The sequence below is a fragment of the Pinus tabuliformis genome, chromosome J, assembly GCF_031772625.1.
Source record: "Pinus tabuliformis cultivar Carrire ecotype Pingquan chromosome J, CPIR1, whole genome shotgun sequence".
In the NCBI taxonomy this organism is placed as follows: Eukaryota; Viridiplantae; Streptophyta; class Pinopsida; order Pinales; family Pinaceae; genus Pinus; species Pinus tabuliformis.
This window is the reverse complement of record NC_142295.1, coordinates 530,564,847-530,576,866: the sequence shown is the minus strand read 5'-3', so window position 1 is coordinate 530,576,866 and position 12,020 is coordinate 530,564,847. Positions and strand designations below refer to the sequence as shown.

Here is a 12,020-nt window from a genome sequence, read left to right as displayed (position 1 = left end):
TTATGCTACATTATCTGCTGAATGTCCACTTTAAATACTTAATTATTTTTATGCCAATGACATTTTGAACAGAGGCACAAAGCTGCATGTATGACCTTATACAGAGCTTAATTAGGAAACATTGTGTATACTTTACAGCACATAACACTGAGATTAAGGAATAGAAGTTATTTCCAAGTACATCCAGTCAGTAGATCATAAAACTCCAATTTGGTCTAGCACACTTCTATGCCCTTTATATATGCAACATATATTCTTTTAAATTGTAAAGAGTTGGGTTTCCAATTAATGGTAAGTTCATACTAAGAAATAATCATGTCTATAAATAGAAGTAAAATATAGAAGCCATCACCATAATTCTTACAATACAAAACTGAGTCTCATTTTAAGAGAGTCCGGTACAAAGAATGAGGAGTAGGTACTTATCAGTTTTAGCAAAAGCAATTCACCTCAAGCAAATGAGGATAATAAGAAAATACTAATCTAGTGTGGCTTGTTCAAAGCCTGGTTACCAAGACATGAGATCTAACTTTGAGAGAAGGGTCAGTTAGGCTTGCTCCTTGAATATCACATGCTGTGAAATTGGACAACCTCTGCTCAGGAAGAGAGCTTGGATTACCATGATTTCAGTAAAAGTGGATGTCGCACAGTGTTGGTACCTTGGGTCCTCGGTCACTCAAATTTCAAAGTAGGATGCTGTGGAAACATTAAAAGAACTACTTTCTTCATTGCCTGATCAATTGCAATATGTAGGCCACTAACCTACATTTTAGGTACAATTTGACTATTGATCTAAATTTATCCTTCAGTTGACCCCAACCTACATTTTAGGTACAATTTGACTATTGATCTAAATTTATCCTTCAGTTGACCCCAACCTACATTATGGTATACTGGTGAACTGTATCTCTTATAGATTGTAATCATGACATGTCTATGGTAAATTTTCCGGCTAAAGGACAAACTGATTTGGAACCAGAATAACCCTTCATTTTATTATAGGTTTAATCCATATCTAAGTAATATATTCAAAAATATAAGTATGTATGACCTTCTTTAAAGGTAGTAGCTAGATTGAGTTATGACGGGTATGTTACCGAGGTACATTGTAACGAGACATTTTTTTTTTTTCAATCATAGATGTCATTGGTGAATAAACTTTGGATGTCTTACCTTAGGAGCTTATAACCATACTTCTGCATTATTCATATTAGGATCGAATACACTACATTAGGACAAGGAGGTTGCGAGACCACCCTCCTTGACCTCGGTACCAGTAAGATCCGCCTAGCGGATAAAAATAGCAAAACTATACCCGTTTACAAATGTGAAGTTGCAAAAGAAAATTATGTGTTAAATTCGGTTGTCTACCTCAAAATTTTTATAGAAATTTTATTATGTGTTCAGGGACCATTACAATGGTAAGGACGTATGAGCGACGACGACATGACCAGGCAGCATCACCACCATTAATGCCACCACCGTCGCCATCATCATCCCCATCACAATCGTCACCACCTAGACCATTATTAACATCAAATGCCCCAGCGCCAGAGTTGACTGTGATAATGAACTCTTTGGAAGCCTTATTGGAGACATTAAAGGAATCAACTAAGGCTAAAACCAAAGAGGAATTTCAGCATGTAGCCACCAGTTCAGCGGAACCAAATAATTTTGAGCCTAGAAAACCGAAAGAAGACATTTCCAAGGAGCTTCAGAAAATTAGACTCCCAGAATTCTCAGGACGTGGAGCAGGTGAACGCGCTGAAGTGTGGTTAGAAGGAATGAACCGGTGCTTTAGGTTAAGAAAATAGTCTTCTTCTGCAAAAACAAAAATTGCCATGTTTTAATTAAAGGAAAGCGCCTTGATTTGGTGGGGAAATCTGGAGAAGCAGTTACACCTTACATCGGATAATGTCCCTTGGGAACTATTTGAGGAAAAGTTCCACGCAAAGTATTTATCTCCATACTTTCAACAACAGCAAGCCAGAGCCTTTCATATATTAATTCAGGTAAGTAAAATGGTGGAAGAGTACGAGATAAAGTTTATGGAGTTGGTAAAATACATTCACTACTTAGACTCTGATGAACGTCAAGCTGAACGCTTCATATTTGGGTTAAATCCTCGCATCAGAGCCTTGGTAAGCATGTGGAAACCATCATCAGTAGCCGAGGCAGTCGAATGTGGTCATTATGCAGAAGAACATCTTGGAATCAAAAAAGATATGGGGCCAACAGGGCCTATCCAACCAGGATTTCCAGGAAAGACCCCCCGAAACTTCTTCAGAGAAGGTGGCTCGAGGCCACCTTACGGTAATAGGTTTACCCAAGAAATGTGGGGACAAGAGCTTCCATGGCAGTAAACACTATAGACGCGGAATCATCAAACACCAGTCCATGGACATCTCAAGGGACTGCCAGTAGAGGAAGAAATTCGAGAGGAATCAACATGAGAGGACGAAACTCGTTCTCTAGAAATTCACGTCCTGATTCAAGAGGATCAACGCAGCTTAATTGTTGGGGATGTGGGGGACCGCATTTTCAACGTGACTGCCCAGAAGCTTCGTCGAATATATTGCATAGGACTGGAAAGGGACCGATATCAAACAATCGAGGTAATCATAGAATTCACGCAGTAGTCGGCAACGACCAAGCAGCACATCAATCCACTGTAGTGGAATCTTCAGGTATTATCAATGGTATAAAACTCAAAATCTTATTTGACACTGGTGCCACAGATAGTTCATTTCATCATATGCATTAAACAAATGTGGGTTGGCAGCTCGTAGACAAAATGATTTCCACCAAGTGGAACTGGCCTCAGGAGAACTCCAAACCGTGGGCTTGAGTGTGGATCAATGCAAAATTGACCTAGGGGTCTGTGCGACTAAACTGAAAGTTTATGTCACAGCCTTAGGAACGTATGATCTTATCATAGGTATGGACTGGCTAGAAGCTCACCAAGCTTGGGTAGACTGTTATGGGAAAAGGATTCTAGGCATAAATGATGAAGGAGAAGTAATCCAAATCCAAGGAATTAGGAGGGAAGTTTCCTTACGCTACATTTTAGCAACGCAGATGAAGCGTTGTTTAAGGAAAGGTTGTCAGGCTTATGCAATTCAAGAAGTAAGCCATGGAAAAGGGCCATCCTTAGAACAATATCCAGTGTTAGCCGAATTCCTGGATATATTTCCAAAAGAACTACCTGGATTACCCCCGGTAAGAGAATTGGATCTCACTATTGAATTAAAACCAGGTACCCAACCAATCTCTAAAACGCCTTATAGAATGACAGCTCCAGAACTTCAGGAATTGCAAATTCAATTAAAGGAACTACTGAATATAGGGCATATTCGGCCCAGTTCATCACCTTGGGGCGCTCCTGTAATTTTTGTGAAGAAGAAAGATGGATATTTAAGATTATGCATAGATTATCGAGACTTGAATCGAGCTACAGTAAAGAATCAATACCCTATGCCTCGAATCGATGATCTTTTCGATCAAATGAAAGGAGTTGCTGTCTTTTCAAAAATTGATCTTCGCTCAGGATACCATCAGCTAAGGATTTCTGAAAATGATATTTCTAAGACTGCATTCCGGACACGTTTTGGACACTATGAATTTACGGTGGTACCCTTTGGATTAACAAATGCGCCAGCCGTATTTATGAATCTTATGAACAGTGTTTTCCGTGAATATCTTGATCAATTTGTGCAAGTCTTTTTAGATGATATTCTCATTTATTCCAAGAATGAGAAAGAGCATGAAGATCATTTTAGTATTGTCCTACCTTAGAGAACATCGGTTATATGGAAAACTATCCAAGTGTTCATTCTTTCAGGAAAAGATTCATTATTTGGGTCACATCATATCAGGTGAAGGGATTTCAGTAGATCCTAAGAAGGTAAAAGCGATCATGGATTGGCCAATACCAAAAAATGCACATGAGATACGAAGCTTTATGGGTTTAGCCGGTTATTACCGAATATTTGTGGAGGGATTCTCCAAAATCGCAAAGCCAATTACCACCCTTCAGCGTAAAGGTGTTAAGTACAAATGGACCGAGGAATGTAATAAAGCATTCTCTGAACTCAAAAGACTACTCACCAGTGCACCAATCCTAAGAGTTCTAGACATGGACAAAGATTTTACTGTATGTACTGATGCATCCAAACAAGGGCTGGGTGCAATGTTGATGCAGGATAGAGGAGTGGTAGCATATGTTTCCAGAAAGTTAAAACCTCATGAAGAACTTTATGCTACTCACGATTTAGAACTAGCCGCTGTAGTGCTAGCTTTAAAGATTTGGAGGCACTATCTAGTAGGACGAAGTTTTACACTTAAAAGCGACCATCAAAGTCTACAATATTTGTTCACCCAAAGAGACTTAAATGCCAGGCAAAGGCGCTGGAGCGAATTCCTAAGTGAATATGACTTCGAAATATCATACATTAAGGGAAAGGAAAATGTCGTAGCAGATGCTTTAAGCAGAAGACCTCGGATATTTTCTCTCATACCCATTAAAGTAGACTTAAGACAACGAGTAATAGATCATCTTATAAAAGACAACTGGTATTTAAAGGTATGAGCAGGTCTTGAAGGTAATAGGGCAAAAGGATCTAAATTTGAGGGATATGAATTAGAAAACGATGGGATCTTACTATTCCATGGAAGGATGTATATTCCTGATGATAAAGATCTTCGAGATACCATCCTTGGGGAAGCCCACAGAGCAGTATATTGTGCTCATCCAGGAGTAGGGAAGATGTATGCGGATACCAAGAAACTCTTATTTTGGGCAGGCTTGAAGCGTGATATCACTCAATTTGTTGCAAAATGTTTGGAATGTCAGCAAGTAAAGGCAGATCATTGTCACCCAGCGGGCCTCTTACAACCCCACGACATTCATATGTCTAAATGGGAGACCATTTCGATGGATTTTATCACTGGACTACCTCTTACTTCTCAAAGACACAATGCCATTTTGGTAGTGATGGATAAATTAACAAAAAACACCCATTTCATTCCCGTAAGAGATACTTACGATGTTGCTGACGTAGCTCAAGTATTCATAAATGAAGTTATTAGATTTCATGGAGTACCTAAAAAGATTATATCCGATAGAGATTCGCGATTCACTTCTAGATTCTGGACTTATATGCAAACAGCCTTAGGTACTCAGCTAAATTTAAGCACTGCTTACCATCCTGAGACTGATGGGCAAACTGAAAGGGTAAATCAAGTACTTGAAGACATGTTGCGAATGTATGTGATGGATCAACAATCACATTGGGAAAAGTACTTACGCTTAGTCGAATTTGCATACAACAACAGTTACCACAGTTCAATTGGGATGCCTCCATTTGAAGCTTTATATGGCAGACCTTGCAGAACTCCGTTAAGTTGGGACAGGTTAGAAGATCGAGTGATAATAGGACCAGAATTAATCCATGAAATGGAAGCGTGGGTAAGACAAATTAGACAAAGATTAAAGGAAGCACAGGATAGACAAAAGAGTTATGCGGATGCTCACCGAATTGATAGGAGGTATGAAGTAGGGGATCAGGTCTTCATCCGCATCAAACCAAATAAAAGTACTATTCGATTCGGAAAAGGGACAAAGTTATCACCCGATTTATTGGGCCATTTAAAGTCATGGAAAGAGTTGGACCTGTTGCCTATCGTCTTGCCCTGCCACCTCACCTGCATAGAATTCATAATGTATTTCATGTTTCTGTATTAAGGCATTATATAGCTGATCTATCTCATAACCTTCAATGGAAGGAATTGCAGGTATCGGACGAGGGAGTCATAACGGTTGAACCATTACGTATACTGGAACGTAGGTTTCGACAGCTGAGGAACCGCCTAGTGGACCAAGTTAAGGTCCAATGGGACAAGTATAGTCCTGGATCAACAACTTGGGAAGATACAGAGGACATATGCCAAAGATACCCTAATCTATGTCAATTTTGAAGAACTTTAAACTATGTTTAGTATATATTTACTTCACTACAATCAGAGACTCAGAAACATTTTTGAATGATATTGGATAAACGTGAAATTTTGGGGCATAATATATGTTTAATTCCTGCAGGTACATGGATACCAAAACAATATATGTGGTTCATTTTACTAAATTATAGTTGTCGAAGTAAAGTTAAGACAGTTGAATGATTTTACTTCTGATAGAAATTAAGATATTGTAGATCTGATTTATTTATACATGTCAATACGATCAATGGGATAGAAATCAGGAAGTGAATACATTCTAGATGAAAGTCAAAAGACATGCATGGAATATGGAAAAATATGTTGTATTGTAGTATCATAAATGAATTAATAAGGGAATAATATGTGAGTTATTTTGAATACGCTGATGCACATTTTACGGATGCATGGATAAGTGTACGATTGCAGGTAATGGACAGTTACCGGGATGACCACGTGATGATAGAACCTCAGAACAATTAAAGCTCCAAGTGATTCTATGATAGGGTGTTAGCCCTGAGTTCTATTGGGAGGGGTGGAGGTGTTGCCCACCGTTTATCCTCCGAACCCTGGAGTCATGGGAGGACTGTGCGAGTCACGCTCCCCTAGACGTGTGATGATGACTGTCGGATGCCTACTAGGGATCAGGTCGGTATAACCGACGCTGTCACCTTAGAGTTTATGAATGGTCGGGTCAGTAAAACTGACGCCATGGCATACTCCAGTAGAGGACGGATAGGATGGGAGCGGAAGAGATTAGGAAGGATAGGTTGATTTTAGAATAGCTTGGGAACCTGGATGGAGCACGATATATCCATTAAAATCATAAACCTAAAATTCTAATTTTGTTTTAGTCTCTTGATATTAAAATAAAATTTTAAAACTAAGAAGGGGGTACTAATTACTATCATAAGTAATCAGATAAGATAAAACTCTAACTTCGGGACGAAGTTTTCTGAAGGGGGAGTGTATGTAATGACCCATTTATAAAAGTTAAGAAACAAAAAAAAAAATAATAATTAATTAATATAAAGTTATAAACTTTATATTTAAAATAATATTAATAAACTTCATATTTAAAATATATATGTAAATCATATTAAAAATACAAATCAAACTTTATAATTTTAAAATTGAATACCCAAAATCAAATACATTAAACGTAATAGAATTAAAGGCAAAACCACGTGACTGAGTCATAAAGAATTGAGGGAATAGCTTCTGGTCTGAGAGACGTGGACAGGAGCGTGGCAACAGGGAGGGAGGCGGTGGTTGCATGCGGGAGGGCGGCCACTGCCAAGCCCGTGGTTAAAAACCGGAGGTCTGAACCGAGAACGGGGGGGAAAAGAACAGAGCTAGAAACCAGAGGAGGAATTCAGCAGTGAGAGAGATTTGCCATTGGAAGAGCTTTAATCAGTCTAAGGTTCTGGGCATGGGGGACAGTGAACTTCTGTTGGGAAGCCCACTGGATTGAGAAGCCAGGCTTTGCTCAGTCTAGGCTGGGTGGAATTGGTTTCCCGGTAATTGGTATCAGAAGCAACTACAACGCCATCAACAACACCAGAGCAACACCAGAGCAAGCAACAGTTCAGGTAGGTGTACAAATTCTTTTACTGTATTTCAGTTCAGTTTTTGGTTCTTACTGTATTTAGTTCTAGTTATTACCGAATTTCAGTTTATGGTCTTTACAAACAACACTAATTTCTTCAGCCCCAGTTTGGGTAAGATTGTCGAATCTTCCCTTGCATTTCTGGAATCAAAGATCGCTTTCCTCCATTGGGAATGTGTTGGGAAAATTCTATCGAAGTTGCTCTGAAAAATAAAAATAAAAATTCAAGACTACTTATGCTCGGATTTGTGTGGAGATGGACTTCAGCAAGGGTTTTCTCGTGGAGATTAATTTGATGGCTCCAAACTATGTTTGGATCCAAAAGCTTGACTATGAGAATATCTCATTTCGATGTAGAGCATGCTATGAAACATGGCATGTAATTAAAAATTGCCCCAAGCATCCTTAGAATAGCAAAGATCGGAAAAAACCCCGAAGGCCCAAATGGTGGGAAGGTGCACAAGGTGATCATTATACAGTATTCAAAGAAGAAGAGCTTCAGGGCAAGAAAGAATCAGAAGACAAGAAGGAAGCAGATTCAGTCAAAGAAACCACAACCGCGGCAACATAAACTAAGCAAGAAAATTTTCTTGCCAATGTGGATCCTCCAGTTGCTAGTAAAGATCCCCTGAATGCAGCGTCAACAGAAAAGTGGCAAACCCTCGTGGAAAATGGATTATCTCCGAAAATCACAAGGAATCTCGTTGAAAAGGAAATTTCTTGGGCAGATCAGGTGGATGAGGAAGATTTCAAGGAAAATACTGTGCAGTTGCCAAAGAACGATCCGCCAGAATTTGTAGAAAATGCGGGTTGGATTCAAGTTTGGCTGAAAGGAAAAAGTTTTTCTCCAAGAAAAACAAGAAGTCAAACTAGATCAAATTAAAAAATGGAATGTAAATGTGTTTGTATTTTGAGTGTCTTTCAGAAAATATTTAGTTGGAAAGGGACTGAAGTTTTTGTATCATGGGGAATTTGTTTAAGATTTGAACTGAACCTTTGTGCTCAATTTCAAACCCTCAAAAAGATATTAGAATATGTAAATGTTTTAGCCTTGTAATCCAGATTTTTTTAATACACTTATCTGTTTAGTTAAAAAAAAGAAGGTTTTCTCATATACAAGTTTAAATTTATTTGATAGATAAAAATATATCAAAGACCTCCCTTTGAAAATAGAAGGACACCAATAAACACCAGCTAAAAGCAGAATATTACTTGGAAAAAAACCTGGTGCAGAATAGTAACAGGGAACTTTGAACTTGAACTCTTTGCATGCCCTGTTTCAACCACTAAACCGTAACCTAATAAATAAATATTCATACCCCATCGAACTGAGCTCAAGCAATTAGACAGGAGTCAGCTACAGGGATACAATGGCCAATCGAGTTAATCCTCACTAACAAATTGATTCTGAACTTTTTTGGTTATGTGGATTGGGTAAAGGAGGCAATCATGGGATGTTTATTTTGCTATCTAGCATCTAGTTTTATTCGGCATCTAGTTTCACAGAAATAGTATTGCTGTGGAGCTTACCATGGGAATAAATGAAAATATTTACTTATAACACCCGTTTAAAAAGAACTAAACAATAAGTTAAATAGAACTGCAAATTTTTGAGCCTGATTTGCTATTAACTTATAGACTTAAAACTTAGTACTATTGTAAAATTTCACAGCTGGTTCACTCTATTATATAGGCAAAACAATAAAACAGAGAACAACCAGAAGATCCAAAAGAGACGAAGAGGAAGTCTCGGAAAATTTACAGCTATGAATATTTTTAGTTGGTGAATAAACATATTCCACTGAAACTGATGAAAAATACAGAGAGTCAAAACTTTTATAATTATAATTACAAGATTTCAGGATTCCCAACTCAAAGTTCAAACCTCAAAATGGCCCATTATTGTAATTACAAGATTCCATTCTTTGGATTGTAGATTCGGAAGTCCTATTTGCGATTTCAATGGTTGATTTTTGTGTGGACGAGAAAACCCAAATCTACAATCAAATTACAGTCAGGGTAACAAGATACACCTATTCCATTGTTTCGCTATTCTGAAAATGTATTTGGTTACGGAATTGAGCAATGAAATCATCACATCTCTGCCTCAATTCATCACTGCTCCCATCCACTATCACCATTCGTTCAGATTCCACAAAAACCTGATTCCGGAACATCGAATTTTTCATGTCAGAATCGTCTTGGCGTTTGTCCAGTGTCATACCATTAATGCCGCTGCGGGTGCGCTTAACAGATTTGTTTCTGCTCAGGTTGTGTAACAGTAAGACTCATGGAAATGGATTTAACCCCTTCGTCTTTTCCAGGAGCTTCTCTGCTTTCCATACCAGTCCCCTCCAAAGCCTTCTGCTGCTTTGGCCAGGTTTCAATTTCCTGCACAAATGAACTTGAATCTCCATATTTGTCAGTACTGGAAGTGACACAGAACAATCCCCATTGGATGGAGAGATGAACGATGATGATATTACACAAAATCAACCAGAAGACTGAATCAAGGCGCCGAAGCTCAACTTGGGTGAAACAGCATATAAGAATGGAACTCAGCAGAACCTCCCTTACAGCTTCCCACTGCCTAATGATGAGAGCCAGTGAGACCAACATTATGGGCACAAACATATGAATGCCTATGCCTGGATTACAAGTGGAAATCCAGTGGCATATTTTTTCCTCTTGAGAATTCTGGGCTTTTGCCATTGATTCCTCTGCTCCAAGAGCGCCACCTCTTTCCCCTATGTATTGGGATTTATAGCAATTTCTCATAGTGGATGCCAATGTGAAACCGAAGGAAAAAGGAAAATCCATGAGCAGTACAAAGTCATGCTCAGTCAAGATGGAGATGGAACAGGGAAAGAGAGAGGAAAATACATGATCACCGCAGAGTCGTGGTTAGTCAATATGCAGAGAGAAAACTTGAGGCAGTGGGCTCCATGGTCGAATATAATAATAGTTCAACTTTGATTGATTTGGATATGGAATGCTTAGATTTATTATGTATATCTGCGAAAATATCGCTGGCCTAAGAGGGGTGAAGTTGGAATATTTTTTAATCTATTTTGTGTTTGCACTAGATGAAAATGAACGAGAAATTGTCCTTATAATCCTATGAGAACTTAGGAATTTTCTTTTTATCCAGCTGCTATTGATGCCCATGTTTCCAAGCTCAATCTTTTTCCATGGACTAAAAGGTTATGACAATTACGACTCCATGGTCTCAGTGAATAGAGGATAAAATTATTGAAAAGCGTCTTCTGAATGATTTCGACCTCATTTTAAAAAGTTAACGGTCTTCATAACCATCTAAATCATACGGTCCAATTGTCCCACAAAGATTCCGCGTTTTGGAATCGACCCAAAATCCAAAATTTGAACTTTTCTGTTTTGAAACAAAAACAAAAATACATTTTACCTCACCACAGCAAACAGAAGGTTTTTCTTTACGGGTTAATTTGAGATTTGTGAAATTTTTGAAATTCCAAAGACTCAGTTTCAAATCTTCTGTTGTGACCCAGGCTATCAAGAAAAAGACATACCAAGGCTATCAAGAAAAAGACATATCATAATCTCCAGAGGTTTATTGGTAATTAAATAAAACAAAACCATTTTCCTCGCAATAATAAATTGTAAGTTTTTTCCTTATTGAATAATAAATTGAAATTTTTTTCCTTATTGAATAATAAATTGAAATTTTTTTCCTTATTGGTTAATTCAAGAATTGTGAAATCCTTAAAATCCTAAAACCCCAGATTCAAATCCCTGTTATGACCAAGGTTACGAGAAAAAAACATATCATAGCCCCTAAAAATTTGCTGGTAATTAAATATCATATAGACTGCTGAATTCTTCTGAATTACCCAAAAAAGAAAAAAATATCTGGAAACAGACACCAGTTAGTTACACCGGGAAGCCACAAATACACGGCTCTTCATTATTGCTTACAGCGAGCGGATGAAAACAAATACCTCATCCTGTTCCTGTTGGGCAATTCCTATTTCCAACCCCATTGAAACATAAATGCAGCCTGACATGCAAGGGATATAGCAGTTCTCTTGTATTTATGTTTCAATGGGGTTGACTTTGGCATTTTAGCAACAAAGCAACTGTTATTCCCCTTGCATGTCAGGCTGCATTTATGTTTCAATGGGGTTGGAAATAGGAATTGTCGTTCCTGTAAGCGTGGATGTAGACATGGGAAGCATCGTACATCATGCATGGCTGACACTTTTTCCTTTCCCGCTATAGAATGGCATTGCTCCATTCATACTGCCAAACATGTAAAAAAGGTTCAACAAAAAGGTTCAACTGGATCACTCATTGCTCCCTCTAGTTACGGGCAAACATGTCACTCGGTCCAACTGAATCACTCATTGCTCTCTCTAGTTTGAAGATGATAGTTTGTTTAGAG

The 12,020-nt window shown here is 38.2% G+C and overlaps 1 pseudogene; it reads right to left on the bottom strand.

Moving 5' to 3' along the window:
- Nucleotides 1-9,401: 9,401 nt before the first annotated feature.
- LOC149228090 (uncharacterized) lies at nucleotides 9,402-10,422 on the bottom strand (annotated as a pseudogene).
- Between the last annotated feature and the right edge of the window lie 1,598 nt (nucleotides 10,423-12,020).